This window comes from Rosa rugosa, chromosome 2, assembly GCF_958449725.1.
Source record: "Rosa rugosa chromosome 2, drRosRugo1.1, whole genome shotgun sequence".
Taxonomy (NCBI): domain Eukaryota; kingdom Viridiplantae; phylum Streptophyta; class Magnoliopsida; order Rosales; family Rosaceae; genus Rosa; species Rosa rugosa.
In genome coordinates this window covers 10,748,148-10,768,977 of record NC_084821.1, presented here as the reverse complement: position 1 = coordinate 10,768,977, position 20,830 = coordinate 10,748,148, and the positions used below count along the sequence as shown (strand labels likewise).

General features: G+C 38.2%; 3 long non-coding RNA genes across 7 annotated transcripts; 1 reads left to right on the top strand and 2 right to left on the bottom strand.

Moving 5' to 3' along the window:
• Positions 1-251: 251 nt before the first annotated feature.
• On the top strand, positions 252-17,915 carry LOC133729196 (uncharacterized). Of its 4 annotated transcripts, XR_009856299.1 has the most exons (10): positions 252-1,367; positions 1,479-1,576; positions 1,751-1,886; positions 2,000-2,660; positions 2,821-2,900; positions 3,369-3,428; positions 3,813-3,868; positions 4,214-4,270; positions 17,036-17,120; positions 17,591-17,915. It is a non-coding gene; the product is annotated as an uncharacterized LOC133729196 (long non-coding RNA). The 4 variants fall into 4 exon arrangements; XR_009856297.1 differs by having other exon boundaries at positions 1,751-2,660; XR_009856298.1 differs by having other exon boundaries at positions 1,751-2,660; positions 3,366-3,428.
• LOC133733028 (uncharacterized) lies at positions 4,762-7,689 on the bottom strand. 2 transcript variants are annotated; one of them, XR_009857463.1, is made up of 4 exons: positions 6,666-7,689; positions 6,521-6,590; positions 5,641-5,723; positions 4,762-4,955 (listed from the first exon to the last, which is right to left on the bottom strand). It is a non-coding gene; the product is annotated as an uncharacterized LOC133733028 (long non-coding RNA). The 2 variants fall into 2 exon arrangements; XR_009857462.1 differs by lacking the exons at positions 4,762-4,955; positions 5,641-5,723 and having other exon boundaries at positions 6,256-6,590.
• On the bottom strand, positions 13,781-15,214 carry LOC133733386 (uncharacterized). Its single transcript, XR_009857671.1, has 2 exons — positions 14,191-15,214; positions 13,781-14,115 (listed from the first exon to the last, which is right to left on the bottom strand). It is a non-coding gene; the product is annotated as an uncharacterized LOC133733386 (long non-coding RNA).
• Positions 17,916-20,830: the final 2,915 nt, after the last annotated feature.

Genomic DNA, 20,830 nt, shown 5'->3' with positions numbered 1-20,830 from the left:
TTGATAAAAAAATTATATGCGAGACTTATTTTTGTTGCAAAAAATAACTACGACGTTTCATTTTTGTTGTATATATTAATATGTGACACATGTGAATTTGTTGTAGAACATTATATGCGAGACTCATTGTTTGTCTCGTATAATTTTGTTGAGCAATTAACTGACTTGCATATTGAAAAATCGACAACCGTGTAACACTATGCCAAAAAAGCTATCAGACAACAGAGTTCAGACGACAGAATGGTCATTTTCTGTCGTCTGAGTGTTTCAGACTAAACTCAGACGACACATAAATTAAATGTGTTGTCTGAATACAATGAGAAACCATGCTTGTTTCATTTTGAAGATATGGTCAGACTCAGACGACACTTAAATGTCGTCTGAAAAGATGAAAATTTTCTATATTGAACCCTAGCAGAAATTTCAGACTTCCCTCCAACAAGTTTTAGGCTTTTCCCTCTCAAATGCCCAAACCCTATAGCTGAATAGTCAATAGAGTGATATTCAAACAACACATTTAAGAAATTGTGTTGTCTGAATAAGGTAAGTTATATTTTTTTTCCTTTTCTTTTTGGCTTAGTTGCGAAAGACTTCGCGTTTTTTCCACGGCTCCTCTTTCTCTTTTCCCATCTCTGCTCGTTCGCTCTCCCATTCTCTTTCTCTCCTTTACCAACAAAATCCCCTTTCTCTTTGTCTCCATCTCTCCCATAAATTTCTTTCTCAAAACCCTGCAGCCTCCCCAGATTCTCTCCGAATCCCTACCCTTCATCCAGAAGTTCAGGGCCAAGACCAGTGTAGTCAAGTACCACGGTGACGCCATGAAAGAGAACACCGTCCAGGCCATGGACGGCCTTACCTCTACATCGCCTCCGCCTCTTCCTCTTCCTGCTTAACCCTCAGTTCAGATCTAGTCCCCGGAAGGTTTTTCTCTGAAAGACAATGTTTTTTTAATTTGGGCTTTTAGGGTTCTTCTGGTTTTGGGGTTTTTCTGGAAGATCTCAATCAACGAAAGCCGTAAAGTTAAATTTTGTGGAAAATTTCTTCATTTGCAGATTACAAAGCTTATATTGAAGAATCTTGGATGGATTCCGATTCCTTCAATATTTCGTTGGATTTTCTCTATCACTGGAGAACCGATCTGGTATTGAGAGTTTGGTTTCACTTTAGTCCCTCCCTTCAGGTATATCTCTCACTTATTAGGTTCTCTATACAGTACACCAACGAATTCAATGTCACGGACTAGACCATTATCTTTAAGCAAGGATAAAGATATGCCTCGATTCAATGAGTTGCAGTATTGCCTACAACATTTACCAAACATGGTTTCGATCGATGTCACCAAATCTTGCCTCTATTCAATTAGCCAGGTACGTCCCTTTCTGGATGATCTTTCAATTCAATTCAATTATGTTTTTGTTCTGTATTTCAATAGGTAACAAGTTCTTTGACCCTATTTCTGATCACCTCAAATACGTCAGCCAAATCAAAAGGGTAATCACGATTAAATACGCTTGAAGGTGTGGAAGACGGCCGGGCAACTAGCTCGACCTCGGAGATTCATGAAGTTGAGCCTACGGTGAGATGTTTGATATGTTTAATGTTATATTACTTGCATGCCTTTTTGGCTTTTTCATTTGTACTTCTTACGTGTAGAGAATTTAAGATGTTCCATAAACTTAGGAATACAAAATAGTTTTTGCTTAGAATATGTAATGTCATTGGGGAATTTATTTGGTGGGTTTTTGTATAGATAAACAAATGGGAAGCATCTGGTTCCTCCATTGCATCTCAAGTCTGCAGTAAATAGTGAGCAAGTTGCAATTGCCATAGAGATATGGATCCTGGGAGCACTACTAGTAGATTGGAAGATGAAGAAGATGATAAGGGTAATCCTATGGCATAGTTGCTGCCATCTTTTACCGTTCTTTTCCCTAATACCAAATGCTTATTCAAGGTGCTTTAACTTGTATTGAGCTCTTCTCTGTTTATTCCTCTGCAGTTCATGGTTTCAAGTCACTCACTACATCAAGAATGGTTCCTAGATTTACACACTACTACAGAAAACACTTTCTGGGACACCCACTAATTTTTTTAAGGACGTCTTTTTTTACGGAATGACTATGATAACTGGGTATCAGGATATATACGTTTAATTGTATCTCTTATAGGGTCAATGTTCATTATATTTATACATCTGTAATTGTAAACATAGTTGGAACTTAGGAGAGAAAAGCATTTAGTAATATTGTCTGAAGTTTAGTGTAAAATTCTTGACTTTTTTTGTGTATTTTATTTTATTTTTAGCCATAAATTTGCAATCTTTGTTGCTGCTATATGCTTCTATTTTTCTTTTCGTCAGTTTTCCTTTTACCTATGATGAATTGCTTTTCTGCTGTTGTTTGTAAGTATCCTCTTTCTCCTTTGTTCTTTTGCTTCTGGTTTTATTCTCTAGTGTGCGATGTTAAGTTTTATTGGTATTGCCGCAATTGTTATCAAGCATGGTGATGATAACAATTGCAGAAGTAGTGCTGCTTGCATACTGTCATGCAGATTTAACTTTTCTCAATCATTTTCTTTTTATATATCTGTGTAGGATAGGATGCGTATGAAGACCAATGCTGTGATAAGGGTTCTCTCATGCAATGTAATTCGGAATCAAGGTAGTTATATCTGTCTCTTACAGTATCTTTATTAATAAAGCGAGGAGGAGTTTACTATTTCTTCAATTAAAGTTTGTTAATTTTGGTCCAAATAGATGATATCAAGAACTAGACTCTTGCTTTCAGTTTATTCCTTACTCTATTTGCCAATAATCTGCAGGTTTCTAGTTGAATACAGCTGCTGGTACCATGTCTCCCTTTGAACATGGCGAGTTTTTTGTTCTTGATGATGGTGGAGAGGTATTTTACCCTTCCTCTTTGCAATACAGTGATTTGTCTGCACATTACTAATTGACCGTGGCTTTTGGAAGTAAGCCACCATTATGCTTTTGAGCTTAAACTCTATACTTCATAGCTTAAATTCTATAGTTCATTTTCTTTACACTGTATATGTGTAATGAATATTGATTATCAGTATTGATGCTTCCTTATCTAATACCTTACGAATTTATTTTCACTTTTAGCAATATGTGTATGCTCTCTTGATTAGATCGATTAGTCATGGGAGATTGATTTTTACTTTCTAATGTTCATTAGAAGTTAGAACTTAGAACTATGAAGAATTTAAGCAAATTGAGGGCAAACACTTCCCACAAATGAAAATAAAAATGGAAATTTTTTTAATCAGAGTTGCTGACCTTTATGAGGTCACAGACTCTTCTGAATGCACGTCTAATTTTCTTCAATTTTCCCACTGTTTCTCAGCAGCTAATCAGAGTTTAAAATATCCAGCAGCAGTGTGATGTGGCCATTTAAAAGCTTTATTAGGTATTACTCTTCATCAACTTCTATGTATTTAACCAAGTTTTGCATAAATTAGGAGTATGTTTCCTTGACCTGCATGTAGATGATTATCTCCTATGTTTAACATAAAAGTTTCTTAAGCTAACAATGCACTAATTATAGTGATCATGATTTTATTGCGTTTGAGAATTCTAAGAAAAGGTATTGCAGCACTTCTGTTGATCATGTAAGTACAGAATAATAAGCAAGCATATGTTGAATATATGAAGATTAGCAATTGATCATTTACTGATGTTAAGCTTAGTGCTTAGTGCTTGTCCATGTTAATAAATGGTTTGCATTTGCTGATGTTAGTGCTTGTATCCAACTTTGTTTGATTTCTCTGTTACTCACTCTTATTGTTGATAGGTGTTGGAAGTTGGAACTTCATAAGAAGAACCGAAACATGATTTTCAATTAATGAGGTATAAAATACAATATCCTAATACATTTATATGCTATTTACTTCTGAACAGATGATGAGGAAGATGGTACAATATCTGCGTTACATGATCTAGAAGCTAAAGAGTCTAACTGAGTACATACATATTAACACCTGAGTTTCAATATGTTATATCGGGCCACACTTTAACACCTGAGTTTCAATATGTTCTCTAAGCTTCTTTCCAAAGCTGTTTTCTTCCATAGGAACTACTTGGATACTTACAATTTCTCTACCTTCATGTGGAAGAATTTATCATCTCTGATTTATATTGAGTTTGGGGGGTTATGTGCTGGCTTTTATACTTCAGTTTTTTATGCTCTTGCAGATGATATGAAGACATTGGTGTGATGCCAGTGGTGTCCTCCAATTTGGCTGAAAGAAGGTAAGCTTTATTTCATTTTCTTAATATCTTTGTCAATCTGCATATTAAGCTGGATGAGGGTCAGGAATTTTGTGAATGTCACTCTCCTTCAACTTATTGAGGTCTATGACTTTGTTTATAGGCTAAAATGTTTTTTATACGACTCTTTGTTTATAACCTGTGAAACTCTCGGTACAACTGATCTCTGCATTCATCAATAGTGTAGTGACCCGAAAGGGGGGTCCCACAGCGCCGCGACTCCGAGCCAATGAGGAATCGACATGTCACGAATGGCATCTCGATAGCTCATCAACCCGAAACCGCAAGGCCTTTTGAGTTTAGGTTGTTGGTTTACAAAACACTTTCTTGGACAAATCATTCTAGCAACCAAACAACACATTTTCAAAAGCGGAATTCGAAATGGGCTAAGAGTTTTGGGCTTGCGATCGGAGCCCAATTTGGAAAATAAAACGGATCACTAAGTAACTACAAGTATGGGGGACGCGCCCCAGGGTTACGGGTCTCCCGGAATTTTGTAAATAAGTGAGTAGAAAACAAACAAATAAATAAGAAGTAAATAGGTAAGTTACTACAAAATCCGATTAAGGACCAAAACCTTCTTTTGATGAAACTAAAGAGAAATGCGCCAAGCCGTGCCATGTGCCTCCCCTGTACGCTTCCCGACCACATGCTCGAAACCTGCACACTATAGTAGGGGTGAGCTTTCGTCCTCGCATGCCCAGTAGGGGCCGACCCAACCATGCTAGGTTTGAAAAATAATATACTTGAAAATATTACTACATAATATTGTGCACGTTTATCGAAAAATGCTTTAAGAAAAGTGGCAACCACAAACATTTGTTTCTTTTATAAAGCATATGCAGTATGCTTCACACAATTTGGAGCTCCGAGATACTTACCTGCCGGCTAAAGTAAAATAAATCAGTGACCGATCTGGTTCGTCCTGAGTAAGAGAACCAGCCAACTACTCTGTAGTCCTTGTGACTACAAGTAGCGAAAGTGTCCATTTCCTGGCTCTGAGTCTCCTATGACTGGTTCACTGTCTGTACTTACCTTTCCCCGACAAACATAGGAGCACAGCCCCCTCCGGAGGTTCACGGTTATCGACACCGTGGGATCCCTAGGAATCAACGCATCTAGGTCCCATTCACTTTCAGGTCACAAGTACACACATACAAGGGTACAGTATCTCAACATGCAAGTCTAGCCTCGGTTTTCACAATTAGCAATTATCAGTTCTGAAAACACATGTATCACGAGGCATCGACTAATGAACAACCAAAAACGTTCTTGCAGGCAACATACTATCATAGTATAGAATTCCACATATACTGAAAAGCCTCTAACAAGGAAGGGACAGCTCACCCTACCTGGATATGGAGTGCTCGTCCACAATTAGCTTCCTTTTCGACTTTCGATACTTCGTCCGGTTCCAAAGGCACACGCACAAGTCCTTTATAATAAAATTAAACCAATAAGTAACTTGACTTCATTATAACTCAACTAACTGAGCAACCAAAGCATTTACTTAGTTTCCTTATAGTCCATCGAATTATCCTTTAATCGAACAATGATCTAGAACTTGTGTTTGTAGAATTTTCCTTTAGTTGATAAATTCTATTATCCATTCCCAAACAATCCAAATCCAAATGATATAGCATTTGAATCATCTAGGATATGGTGATTATACTTAGCACTTTCACCTTCATTTCTTTACCCTTTTTACTTTAAGAAAACAAATGGCCATTTCCATTCCCGAACAATCCACTTAACGTCGTAAGCTTATCCGGGATATGGAGATCATACTTCGTGTCTTTATGTAATTTGGGTAAACCGGTTTCACCCTTTTTACTTACTCGTTAACCTTAAATAAATAATTGCATTCCCGAACAATTTGTTTCTCAAATTCATTTCGGGATATGATAGCTATAGAATACTTAATTCAACTTTTAACCCATTCTCAATAATATCATTCACCACACTAATTTACTTGTCAAAACCCACAAAATCGGTCTCTCTTTGTTCATTCTTGTGAAACAACATTTTTCCAAAATTAATAACAGCCAAACCAATTTAATTGACAACCCAAATCTCTCCATACATTCAAGCATTCAACCACTCTCATCTTTGTTCACTAACATGGCAAGTTCCCAAACACATATCAATATCTTTTCAAATAACCCAAAACACCACCATTCCGCTAAGTATGAACAATACACGGCAAAATAGATCCAAATACCCAACCCTTACCATTTTTCTTCTCCAAACTTGCAGTCAACTTAACATGGCTGTGCTTCACCACCATCAACCATTCGAACCTCTAGCAGAAAAACAATACATTCAGTATTCAACACCTAACCAACTTTACAACCAAAACTGAGTTCGAGGTCCTTACCCTTTTCACGATATCAATCGAATTGACCCAACAGTTTCTCTCCTTTCTCCAAAACTCCAAAAACGCAGATTCCACAAACCTCAATTCCTCCAAATTCCTCCAAATCGGATAACACACGATTAGGGCTTCCAGTTCATAATAGAATAAAGGCCTCAACCAAAGAGAGGTGTCGAAAATTACCTAGTTAAGTCAATCTGAGAGTCCGGCGGTCGTGGGCAGCGGAGTTACAAACTTTCACGCGCAAACGGCGGCGCGTGCGGCGCGTGTGACGTTTCGGAGCAGCCCCGGATTTTGGGGTTTTGAGGGTTGGAGGTTTTTGAGGTACTGATTCTATTTCTGAAGGTGGTTTAGCTTGCTTTGAGCTGGATATTGGAGAACGTTGAAACCCAGAGCTTTGAGCTCCGGTGATGGCACTTACGGGTTCCTCTGACGTCGGGTTAGTGGAGAGGCTTCTGGGCTTTGACAATCGGCTTGCCCCGAGCTCGTTGGTGGAGGCACAGCTCAATTTCGATCGGAGGAGACAAATCGATCTTAGCAGAAGCTAGGACTCCGGCATAAGACGTGTACGGTGCTTTCCGGCATCAGCAGTCAATAGGGATTCAAGGTTTAGACGTCCGGCGAGTTCTGAGTCGAGAAGTGATGGCGGTGTGGTGAGCTGATGGCCGGAAATCAAGGAAAGCCAACGAGCAGTGGCGTCGCTGCTTTGAGGAACATGTGCGGAGGCTGGAGGCGATGCATGTGTGCGGTAAGGCTCGGGTTATGGTCGGGTTTGGGTGTTGCGTCGACCGGTGGAGGCAGTGTGATGAGATGGTGGCCGGAGCTGGAGTCTCCGGTGGTGTCAGAGAGAAGGAGAACGGAAGAGAGAGGTTGGGGTCGATGCATGGCTTCGATTTCTCTTGGGTTTGGGTCGTATCTTGGTGCTGCATTGATGGGCGGTGGTAGTTTTGCAAGGTGGTGGTCAGAGATAGGGTTTTCCGGCGTTTGCAGAGGGAAGAAGAGAGAGAGAGTGCAAGAGCTCGGGGGAGAGAGATGCGGCCGAGAGGGAGAGAGGAGAGTTTTGAGGTTTTAGGGTTTCTATCCTATTTATACTAGTGCGTAAGAAATGTCAGTTTTGCCCTTTCGACGAGTTACAAAACTCCTCTAGCTAATTTCTTTCGGGTTTTGGGCTCGGGACTTTTCTTTCATTCGCTTTTCGTCTGAAACTTCCTAAATTAATTCTTGACTTCGTCCTAAGCCCAAAACTCAACTTCGTTAAAACTAAAAATTCAAATCTTCACTACAACTCAATTCGCCTTCCTTTCAAATTTGCTTAGACGATCTTTTGCTTCAATGAACTTTAGTAACTTTCTAGGCCCAAAACGAAGGATGCTGGCCCAAACTTAAATTGTCGGCCCAGTAGGTGGTCTCGACACCAAAACAATTTCCAAAATCGATTTCTTCACTTAAATCACCTTGCGAAAATCTTATTGGCGAAAAAATTACATTCTAAAAATTAAACAAAATTTTCGGGGGCTCACACTCTACCCCCCTTAAAATAAATTTCGTCCTCGAAATTTGCCCAATGTATGAATGAGAGAGGTTACTTCTTTTCACCTCGGGCTCGAGTTTGCACAAGACATTGTTTTACCTTCCTCTGATACTTTTTGAACCTTTACCATTCACATGGTACATCTTACTCCACTTATGGGGACGACCTCATCAAACTCTAAGACCATTTGTTTTTCGCAAATTGCACTTTTCCTCTATCACCTTGTGTGTGTATGTGCAAACATTTGATTTCATTGTCTCATCTAGCTCCTCTGAGCTCAATACCATGGACAATGACATTATCGCTTCAACATTTCTGAATAGTTCAAAGAGCCTTAAAACAGATCGGGGACTAACACTTTGTCACCCACATACTGCAAAGCAGTGGTAAATCCACTTGTCAACCTCGTTTCCATAACTAAATGACCAACACTTTAGTGTAAGAATTTTCAAGCGTTACTTGTAAACAATTCACGTGGAATACTCCATCACGCATCAAGTTACGCAACATAATGACATTCGTAAAACTTTCACAATTTGTACTCCCATTAACTTCACATCCCCATTCCGGAGCTATCTTTACCACCTCACCAAGTGTTCCTATTATCATTCCATAGGATACACTTTATTCCATGAATCATGCTTCTTTTCGATTAGCAACTTGCTAAATAGTAACTTCGTTGCAACCATGCAATAATAGATTACTTTTCAAAATCACCGAAAACAAATTGACGTCTACACTCAATTCCCATTTCACGATGGTAGAAAATTACTCGGGAATTTGAGCCTTAAATATAAGTAGCAACCAAGGAGAGAAACCGAGCTTTCTCCGTTGGTCAACATAAATAAGTTTTGTAGAACGCCACCACAAATGACACGTCAACGATGTCATCACTGACGTCAACCTCTTAGTTATCAACGATATTGGTTGTCAAACCTCATGCACACTTATACGTAGCTTAGCGGATACTGTTTACTCCATGAACAAACAATTGTGGCAGCTTGTCCACATGACGTGGAAACCAAGCACACAATTCAGTAGATTTGATGTCACATTGTGAAATCGCAACACCTATGTACCTACAACACGTCATGAGACATCAATCAATAGGTCGCTTGGCATTGACCAAACAAACCGTCCAATGCTCAAGGCATCAAGTTGCAACAATACTTTTCGCTAAGTTTCAACGAAATTCGAGGATCACCAATCGAAGTTGACTTCTCGAGATTTGTAAAGTTCGTAGCATTTCCATTAACGGTCTCGACCTTGAACTATCATTTTCACCCTACGAACTCGTTTGATGTCAAAACTCAGAAATCAAGTCATAAGCGCTCCTTCAACTTTGGTCAAGCCCAAACAGTTGAATCGGTGATAAGCACTTTATTTTCTTGTGTCCTCGTCTGACAACAAGAAAAAGTAATTTCTAAATATTCTCCTTTAAAGTAATCCTTTACTTTCAAAATGGGTGCCCTGAGTAAATCCGAAGGTGAACTAACATTCTTCCAACCACCAGTTTACATAAAAGATAACTAATGATAAGAGAAAGCCACAATGAGATTAACATTTCAAGTTTCCAAGAAGTTGGAAAATAATTTCGAAGGAGTTTACGACTAAAATTTTGGATATGCAATTTCAACCCAAACAAGACCCGTAAATTCAATGTAGAGATGCTGACTGAGACCGTCGTCAAAATTTCAGAAATTTAACAGTAGTAGAGGTCGGATAAAACTAAATTTGAAGTAGTTGCGGAGACAAAATAGTAAAATTCTCGGAATTTCAATTTTGCTTGAAAACAGATTTGGGGAAATTTTCAACTTTTGTACTTTTCGAACAAGATTTGTTGACAAGAACCTTTTGGTAGGTAAGGAAATAATTTCAAAGGCTTTTCACTGGAACAGGAAAATAGTTTGAGTTTGTTTTCAAATTCTAGGCTGCAAATTTTTTTTTTTTTTTTTTTTTTTTTTTTTTTTTTTTTTTTTGAAGAACCCAAAATGTTCGAGCTTTGTAAAATAAAACACTTTAGTAAGGAAAACGCGATTGTCTAAGGTGTAGTCTCTTGACTTATGAGGAAAACATTTTGAGTAATGCAAGAGACGAAAATCAACTTTTGTACTAAGAGGCAAGAATGTAAAATAGTTAATGTAAACTCCTGGTGTGGAAGAAATGTTACAAATTCTTTGTCTCAAAAGTGAACGCATAGGGTAAATGCGTAATTTTTCACCTCGATTCTCGAGTTCGCACTCGTACTCGTCTTTTACCTTGTCATGCCTCGAATCCCGGGGTAGTGCCACAACATGTAATTCTACATGGCACATTGATCGCCTTTCTCCACATTCCCTATAGAAGGCATTAATTCAACTTTCGAATTTTCAAATACTCCTTGACGTCACCATTTCAGCGTCATTCTAACCACGTAATCAACGTTGTCTTTCAAGAGTGTGCTACCAACTTGCTCATGTTTCGAAATTCGTAGCGTTATTGACTTCAAAGCAATCAAAGATTCCTTGAAGTAAAGAAAACTGGCTGCTAAAGGTATAATCCTTTAAAGATCCCTTCTTGACCACTCTTAGAATCGTTGCTAGTGATCCTACTAAATACCAGTACAAGGTCGTGACCTTGTGATCTCAAAGCATACTAACATCTCCAAGTACGTTGCCGGTACCGCAATCATTTATTTTCCCCAACAATTTCCCTGATTATAGGGAACATAATTTCTCAACTCTATGCGGTCCAATGGCAACTCAAGAATAGTTTATGTGACTCCACTGGTCGTTCCTCAATTTCTTGTGCTTCCCCACAAAGTAATCTTGTCAGCACAACAATACAACATTAGAGTTTCCAAAGCAACAAAGCTTCATATCGTTCCACCAATTAACAACAAGATTGGGGAGATGCCAAGCTCAAGCAATAATCAATTTCCTGTTTGTGTTGCCCTTACAAGTTTCCCTATCAATCCACCACTTGGGAAACACTTGAGTGGTGTCTACCTTACTCGAAAATCACACCTTCTTTCGTAGAGCATCGATGGGGAACCGCTGCAGTCGGGCCATCGCTCGGAAGGAAGAAGAGGAAATCGAGTGAAAATACGAACACCACTTATCCAAATGGCTATATAGGGGTCATGATCTCACTTTTTCCTCAATTTTTTTTTCACTTTGATCCGCCCAACACTCTATATTTTTCAATACGTGCAACAATATATGTAGTACAATAACTTTAACCCATCAATAAAATTTACTTTATAACACTAGCATGGAGGTACACAAATATTCCTTTCAACTTCATCTCGAACCTACTTCTCCGAGTATCAACTCACCCAATATAACCTCGTTAACTCCTTAATGCTCAATCCCCTAATAATTTACCCAACACTTTATCCAATTTTCATACTTACTACCTTTGGAGCGTTTGTGGTCGAGCGGCATCATGACGGCATTGGCAATTTTAAAATTTATACCAAACTTTAAAGCAACACAAGGAAACAAACAAAATTACTCTCTTCAAGGAACCCCAAATGTATCATTACGTTTTAAATCCATTGGAAATTCTTTTAACGACTCGGAAGTAGCTTTAATGAAAAATATTTGCAAGCGAAATAAGGCAATAGGGTATCCTCCGGGAAGAATAAAATAAAGGAGGGATGTCAAAACATATTTTTTACCAACATACTTTAAAATGTCCAAGAAATTCGAGCGTTTTGCCCAACCAAATTCAACACTTGAAAAAATATGAGAACGGTTGCTAGTTTTGCAAAAACGATTTCGAAAGTATTTCAGAACCTAGAGCTCTGATACCACTTTACTGTAGTGACCCGAAAGGGGGGTCCCACAGCGCCGCGACTCCGAGCCAATGAGGAATCGACATGTCACGAATGGCATCTCGATAGCTCATCAACCCGAAACCGCAAGGCCTTTTGAGTTTAGGTTGTTGGTTTACAAAACACTTTCTTGGACAAATCATTCTAGCAACCAAACAACACATTTTCAAAAGCGGAATTCGAAATGGGCTAAGAGTTTTGGGCTTGCGATCGGAGCCCAATTTGGAAAATAAAACGGATCACTAAGTAACTACAAGTATGGGGGACGCGCCCCAGGGTTACGGGTCTCCCGGAATTTTGTAAATAAGTGAGTAGAAAACAAACAAATAAATAAGAAGTAAATAGGTAAGTTACTACAAAATCCGATTAAGGACCAAAACCTTCTTTTGATGAAACTAAAGAGAAATGCGCCAAGTCGTGCCATGTGCCTCCCCTGTACGCTTCCCGACCACATGCTCGAAACCTGCACACTATAGTAGGGGTGAGCTTTCGTCCTCGCATGCCCAGTAGGGGCCGACCCAACCATGCTAGGTTTGAAAAATAATATACTTGAAAATATTACTACATAATATTGTGCACGTTTATCGAAAAATGCTTTAAGAAAAGTGGCAACCACAAACATTTGTTTCTTTTATAAAGCATATGCAGTATGCTTCACACAATTTGGAGCTCCGAGATACTTACCTGCCGGCTAAAGTAAAATAAATCAGTGACCGATCTGGTTCGTCCTGAGTAAGAGAACCAGCCAACTACTCTGTAGTCCTTGTGACTACAAGTAGCGAAAGTGTCCATTTCCTGGCTCTGAGTCTCCTATGACTGGTTCACTGTCTGTACTTACCTTTCCCCGACAAACATAGGAGCACAGCCCCCTCCGGAGGTTCACGGTTATCGACACCGTGGGATCCCTAGGAATCAACGCATCTAGGTCCCATTCACTTTCAGGTCACAAGTACACACATACAAGGGTACAGTATCTCAACATGCAAGTCTAGCCTCGGTTTTCACAATTAGCAATTATCAGTTCTGAAAACACATGTATCACGAGGCATCGACTAATGAACAACCAAAAACGTTCTTGCAGGCAACATACTATCATAGTATAGAATTCCACATATACTGAAAAGCCTCTAACAAGGAAGGGACAGCTCACCCTACCTGGATATGGAGTGCTCGTCCACAATTAGCTTCCTTTTCGACTTTCGATACTTCGTCCGGTTCCAAAGGCACACGCACAAGTCCTTTATAATAAAATTAAACCAATAAGTAACTTGACTTCATTATAACTCAACTAACCGAGCAACCAAAGCATTTACTTAGTTTCCTTATAGTCCATCGAATTATCCTTTAATCGAACAATGATCTAGAACTTGTGTTTGTAGAATTTTCCTTTAGTTGATAAATTCTATTATCCATTCCCAAACAATCCAAATCCAAATGATATAGCATTTGAATCATCTAGGATATGGTGATTATACTTAGCACTTTCACCTTCATTTCTTTACCCTTTTTACTTTAAGAAAACAAATGGCCATTTCCATTCCCGAACAATCCACTTAACGTCGTAAGCTTATCCGGGATATGGAGATCATACTTCGTGTCTTTATGTAATTTGGGTAAACCGGTTTCACCCTTTTTACTTACTCGTTAACCTTAAATAAATAATTGCATTCCCGAACAATTTGTTTCTCAAATTCATTTCGGGATATGATAGCTATAGAATACTTAATTCAACTTTTAACCCATTCTCAATAATATCATTCACCACACTAATTTACTTGTCAAAACCCACAAAATCGGTCTCTCTTTGTTCATTCTTGTGAAACAACATTTTTCCAAAATTAATAACAGCCAAACCAATTTAATTGACAACCCAAATCTCTCCATACATTCAAGCATTCAACCACTCTCATCTTTGTTCACTAACATGGCAAGTTCCCAAACACATATCAATATCTTTTCAAATAACCCAAAACACCACCATTCCGCTAAGTATGAACAATACACGGCAAAATAGATCCAAATACCCAACCCTTACCATTTTTCTTCTCCAAACTTGCAGTCAACTTAACATGGCTGTGCTTCACCACCATCAACCATTCGAACCTCTAGCAGAAAAACAATACATTCAGTATTCAACACCTAACCAACTTTACAACCAAAACTGAGTTCGAGGTCCTTACCCTTTTCACGATATCAATCGAATTGACCCAACAGTTTCTCTCCTTTCTCCAAAACTCCAAAAACGCAGATTCCACAAACCTCAATTCCTCCAAATTCCTCCAAATCGGATAACACACGATTAGGGCTTCCAGTTCATAATAGAATAAAGGCCTCAACCAAAGAGAGGTGTCGAAAATTACCTAGTTAAGTCAATCTGAGAGTCCGGCGGTCGTGGGCAGCGGAGTTACAAACTTTCACGCGCAAACGGCGGCGCGTGCGGCGCGTGTGACGTTTCGGAGCAGCCCCGGATTTTGGGGTTTTGAGGGTTGGAGGTTTTTGAGGTACTGATTCTATTTCTGAAGGTGGTTTAGCTTGCTTTGAGCTGGATATTGGAGAACGTTGAAACCCAGAGCTTTGAGCTCCGGTGATGGCACTTACGGGTTCCTCTGACGTCGGGTTAGTGGAGAGGCTTCTGGGCTTTGACAATCGGCTTGCCCCGAGCTCGTTGGTGGAGGCACAGCTCAATTTCGATCGGAGGAGACAAATCGATCTTAGCAGAAGCTAGGACTCCGGCATAAGACGTGTACGGTGCTTTCCGGCATCAGCAGTCAATAGGGATTCAAGGTTTAGACGTCCGGCGAGTTCTGAGTCGAGAAGTGATGGCGGTGTGGTGAGCTGATGGCCGGAAATCAAGGAAAGCCAACGAGCAGTGGCGTCGCTGCTTTGAGGAACATGTGCGGAGGCTGGAGGCGATGCATGTGTGCGGTAAGGCTCGGGTTATGGTCGGGTTTGGGTGTTGCGTCGACCGGTGGAGGCAGTGTGATGAGATGGTGGCCGGAGCTGGAGTCTCCGGTGGTGTCAGAGAGAAGGAGAACGGAAGAGAGAGGTTGGGGTCAATGCATGGCTTCGATTTCTCTTGGGTTTGGGTCGTATCTTGGTGCTGCATTGATGGGCGGTGGTAGTTTTGCAAGGTGGTGGTCAGAGATAGGGTTTTCCGGCGTTTGCAGAGGGAAGAAGAGAGAGAGAGTGCAAGAGCTCGGGGGAGAGAGATGCGGCCGAGAGGGAGAGAGGAGAGTTTTGAGGTTTTAGGGTTTCTATCCTATTTATACTAGTGCGTAAGAAATGTCAGTTTTGCCCTTTCGACGAGTTACAAAACTCCTCTAGCTAATTTCTTTCGGGTTTTGGGCTCGGGACTTTTCTTTCATTCGCTTTTCGTCTGAAACTTCCTAAATTAATTCTTGACTTCGTCCTAAGCCCAAAACTCAACTTCGTTAAAACTAAAAATTCAAATCTTCACTACAACTCAATTCGCCTTCCTTTCAAATTTGCTTAGACGATCTTTTGCTTCAATGAACTTTAGTAACTTTCTAGGCCCAAAACGAAGGATGCTGGCCCAAACTTAAATTGTCGGCCCAGTAGGTGGTCTCGACACCAAAACAATTTCCAAAATCGATTTCTTCACTTAAATCACCTTGCGAAAATCTTATTGGCGAAAAAATTACATTCTAAAAATTAAACAAAATTTTCGGGGGCTCACAAATAGGGGTGGCAGTTATTGAGTTATGTCTCTTTTGTTTCAAAACTTCTTCATTCACTAATGATATCAAGCCCCTTTAAAGTTTTAGACAAAAATATATTTTTTTAAAAGCGAAAACAATTTCAAACGGGACCGAAGTCTATCTTAACTAATGAAAAATGTTGTTTTCCAGTACAAATGAACGAGAGCTGAGCTCTGTGGCTTTAAGCATTTCTTAGAGTTAAATAAGTTGATAGTTGCTCGGCCCCATATGGCTCTAGGCCTGTCATGCACCATTCAATGAAGAATTAAGAATATGTGGACATTGAGTTTACTTGCTCTGTTTTTGGTGAGATTTGGATTTGAGTTTTGGCTTTTGGGTATTGGATGTGTTTTGGTTCTGATTTGGTTATGAATTGGGTGCATGGGTAGAACAGAAGGGCTTGCGTTTTGAACCGTTCGATTCAAAACCATATGGAAAGAATGCGGCAGAGTGCTCTGGTTAATGATGGGGTGAGTTTAGAAAACCACAAGGTTTCGTTCTAATTGAGTTTGGGTCTACGTCATTGAGCAATTTAGTTTGAACTTGCCCAAGTTGTGTGGTTATCAAAGACTAATGATCATGACTTACTATGTAGCTATGTAGTCTGAATTTGAAATTAGTACAGTGTCTGAATTTAAATTTAGTTGTATGGCAGTTGTGACCAAGTGACTAGATAGCTGATCAAAATTGCAATTTGATCTTTTTGTTTTTTTATTAGTTGTTCATTCCAAATTGTGTATGAAGATGCATTTAAGCATGAAAGAGAGAACATAAATTTTGATTGAAGTATATGATAAACTGATAATATAGTGATATAAGGAATGTAAAACAAAATGTCAGTGATACTGCAGTCATAATCTGGCTGAAATTCATTTTGTTGGGATTACAAATTTACAATGCTGTTTTGGATATATACCCTCTCAATATGCAGTTATCAATTGTATTTCCTTTGTTTTTTTTAATTCTATTTCTTGATAAATAAATCAGCAGATGAATCAGTAGTTACATTTGCTTGGACTTAGCCATTTGCTTTTGTATTGTGATTAGTTACATTTGTTTGAATTTCTTTTCATGAGTCACTGAAACGGATTGATTAAACTAAATCGGTCTTGCAATTTAAAATGACCTTACTTGGTCTTGCAACCTGGTCAAACACTCCTTTTATTCTTTTATTTCTCAGCCTTTCAATTTTCTTGCAAGTGCATCAGATGAAAAGGAAAAAAAAAAATAGATTAAGACAAATGTACTGCAATAGTCTCTGAACCATAGACCCATTATACATCATCTTAAGTTTTTTCCACTGCAGTGTACAGGTTTGCTGACTGCGGTGCATAAGGACTACTCTACTATATATATGATATCAGAAGCAGGTGTCCAATCCCAGCCTGAAGGTATGGATAGTTTCTTTTCCTGTTATCTTTAGTTAATGTATTGCTTGCTTTGTCTTTTCATCAATCTTAGTTCTCATTGTGAAAAAAAGTATCTATTTAAGTCATTCATCTCATCTCCATGAACTGATGTAATTGCATTGAACTTTTTTTGACTAATGCTTTTTGTTTACTTAGAATAGTGTAAATTGAGAATGAGTGTGTGAAGAGTAAATTATTTTGTACTGGTCTATATATATGCATACAGAACATTTTGTCACTTCATAAACCAAAGAGCAACATTTTTTTAATCAAATGTACAATTTCCCTCGCTACTTTTGCTACCAAAAGTGAAAAGCTTTTCCAGAAGATTCATTCTACCGGCTTAGACAAAGTAACCAAAAGAAATGCATTTGCTTGAGAGAAGAAAAGTGTTTCATTGAGTGCCTTTGAATTTTTTATTTTTTGGTAATGGTTTTTCAATTTCATGCTAGGATATGTCTGCTGGAGCAAAGGACAACTTCCAAAACCAGTTTTGGGCTGGAAACCAAGATAGTGGCAGCATCCATTCCTTTTATGATGTCGCTGCTAATCCAGATTCGTATGGCAAAGGCACCAGATTTTTGAGACAAGTAGAACAATGTATAATGTAGTTTTACTATATCTAATGTATCTATAACGTAATTTCGATGTAAATTCAACCATATCAATAGTATACCCGCAGCACCGCGCGGGCATTTTGCCTAATAGGAATATAAATGTGACATTTGAAATACCATGCAACCACTAAATCAAAGTCAAAATATGTTGTTGGAGCTACTTAAGAACAACAGAATTTAGGAAAAATCTATTGTTATATTCCCACTCAAACAACAGAAAATTGTGGTCTCACAATCAAAACAAAGACAAAAATATATAAACTTCTGTTGACTCAAAATAAAAACAACGACATATAATTGTATTTTAAATGAATGTACAACAACAAATAATTGTTTTGTGTTAGTAGTTTAACTAACAGTTAACTGTTAGTTATTTTCCCACTCAAACAACAGAAAACTGTGGCCTTACAATAAAAACAACGACAAAAATATATAAATTTTCGTTGACACAAGACAAAAACAACAACATATAATTGTATCTTAAATGAATGTACAACAACAAATAATTGTTTTGTGTTGGTAGTTTAAATAACAGTTAATTGTTATTAGAATACGAAACAAACAACAGAAAACTGTTGTTGTAAGTCATTATAAATAACAGATAACTGTTGTCTGAATTCTCTAACAGACAACAGATGACTTGAAAACCTTCTGTCGTCTGATAAATAAGACGACAGAGGAAATCTGTCGTCTGATGCCCCAAGAGACGGCACCGTACTAGACAACAGAAATTTTTTTATCAGACGACAGATCTCCTCTGTCGTCTGATTGCTTTTTTGGCATAGTGTAATTTCATCGCTTTTGACAATTAGTAAAACACATAAATGAAAACTACTTGCGACAACCCAAACTCGTCGCAGTTTCAATGAAGTGAGAAATTTAGACTCTTGACAACAACTTTTTAAAGATATGCAACATCGACATAGTTGTCGAAAATATAAAATGCAAGATTAAATATTTTTTGTAGAAAATTATATGTGAGACATCTTGTTTGTCGCGTATAAAGATATGCATCATTGGCATCATTGTCGAAAACAACATTTTGTTGCTATGGCATTTTCAATGTGTTCTGCTAGCGAGAAATCAGCCATCCCTAAAGGTAGTGACGAGGAATTTTTCTTTTGTCATTCTTGATTCTCTAATCTATAGCAAGAAAATTCATTTTTGTAGCATTTGATAGATAGTAAAGATGAGCCGACAAAATAAGAATATATTAACCCAAAGTATTCTTTACAATCAATACCAATTCAAAATAGTTAGAACAGTAATAATTTAAAACGGTCTAGAGATCCTTGTGTACTAAATCCAACATACTAGTAACCAAATTATTGGTTGTTGGTTTGCTTGAAAGTATTGCAAAGAATTCCTCAATGTTTTTGGCATGCTCCAGAAACCTCTTCAACATCATTGCCAGTCATCCATCTTCTAATGATGCATCAATCTTTGTATTTGTATTGAACCATTGTTCTAAAGAGAAAATGCCTTCAAGAAATGTCAACAAGTAGAGAAATGCCCTTAAAATGTGAATAGCTATTAGTAAAACAAATAATGAAGAAAAACAGACTCCTGCAGCAACAAAGTGTAATAACAAGATTGCTGATTTACCAAAAAAAAAAAATTGTAATAATAAGAAATAAACAAGTAAAAAAACATGGCAGCAACTAGTACTATCACAAATGCTACAATATCAAAATAATTAATCCAATAGTAATAGCAAAAGAAGAAAAGATGTAGTATAATAAAAAAAGAGAGAGGCATATTAGGAGAGTATAAGATTTGGGCTTTCCTAGTCTAATTAGGGTTAATTAGGTTAGTCTGTTAATTAATCGTTAATTAGCAACTAATCCTTGTTTAGCTACAGGTTAGTGTAGCACCTACTCTATAGCTCTCATACACGTGTCTCTTTCTTATTTGTCCTCATGATGTATAAGTAACTACCTCTTGCTCTCATTCTGTAACGATTGCAAGCTTCTTCAGTAATAGAATTGATTCATTTCCTCTCTCAAATACGTATCCTCTCTATATAGTTATCATGGCATCAAGAGCCAGGTTGGATTGGGACTCTTTCATCGCTCCAGTGACCTAGTGTTCTTCTTGACCTCTAGTTCATTCTCTACTATATTCTAGCTACTCTCGATTCTCAGTTAAGTAATTTCAAAATCTCTTGTTTGCTCAGATCTGGAATTTTCTTCAAGTTTGCTACATTTTGTTGCTATTTTCCTACATCGACGCCTAGATTCTACCTGATCTGTACTCATTATTGATTGAAGATACATTACTCTAAGTTGTTAGTAGTTTTTATGAAGATGGTGAAGTTGCTCAAATCTCTTTCAGTTTGTTAAATCGACACTTGTTTTTCACTTGATCTTACTGTTGAAGCCACTTATTCTTGAGATAATAAGAAATCATGACTCAATCTGGTGGATCCTCGTCTACTCACACTACTGTGTACGTATTTGCCTAATATTTTACTTGATGAAAACAACTATCCTGCTTGGTTATTTAGAATGGAGTCATTTTTGAGAGGTCAGAATTTGTTTGGCTTTGTGGATGGCACCATTCCTTGTCCTCCACAAACTTTTTGTGCCTCTAATGGCACTACAAGTGCCACATCTCTTGAGTACATCAACTGGAAAACTCAGGATCAGAGTATCATTAACATGATTGGCCAAACTCTAAGCTTAGTGGCTATGACATGTGCTGTAGGCAGCAAATCAGCTAAAGAACTATGGGAAAACTTGAAACTCAAGTTTGCAGCTCCAAACAGGCAGAACATTTTGCAGCTCAAATCTAACCTGCAAAACTTGAGGAAAGGTACTGATGATATTGAAACATATCTTTATAAGATTAAGATTGCTAGAGATGCCCTAGAAACTGTTGGTGTGCATATTGATGATGAAGATATTGTGGTTATTGTACTAAGAGGCTTACCTGCTGAATTTGCTGCAATTAAGACTGTGATAAGGGCTCAATTTGTGAGCTGTACTTTGGGAGAGCTCAAAACTCTGTTGAAAGCTGCTGAAATAGATATTGACAATGAAAGTCAATGTTCAACTCCACTCACTGCTATGGTTG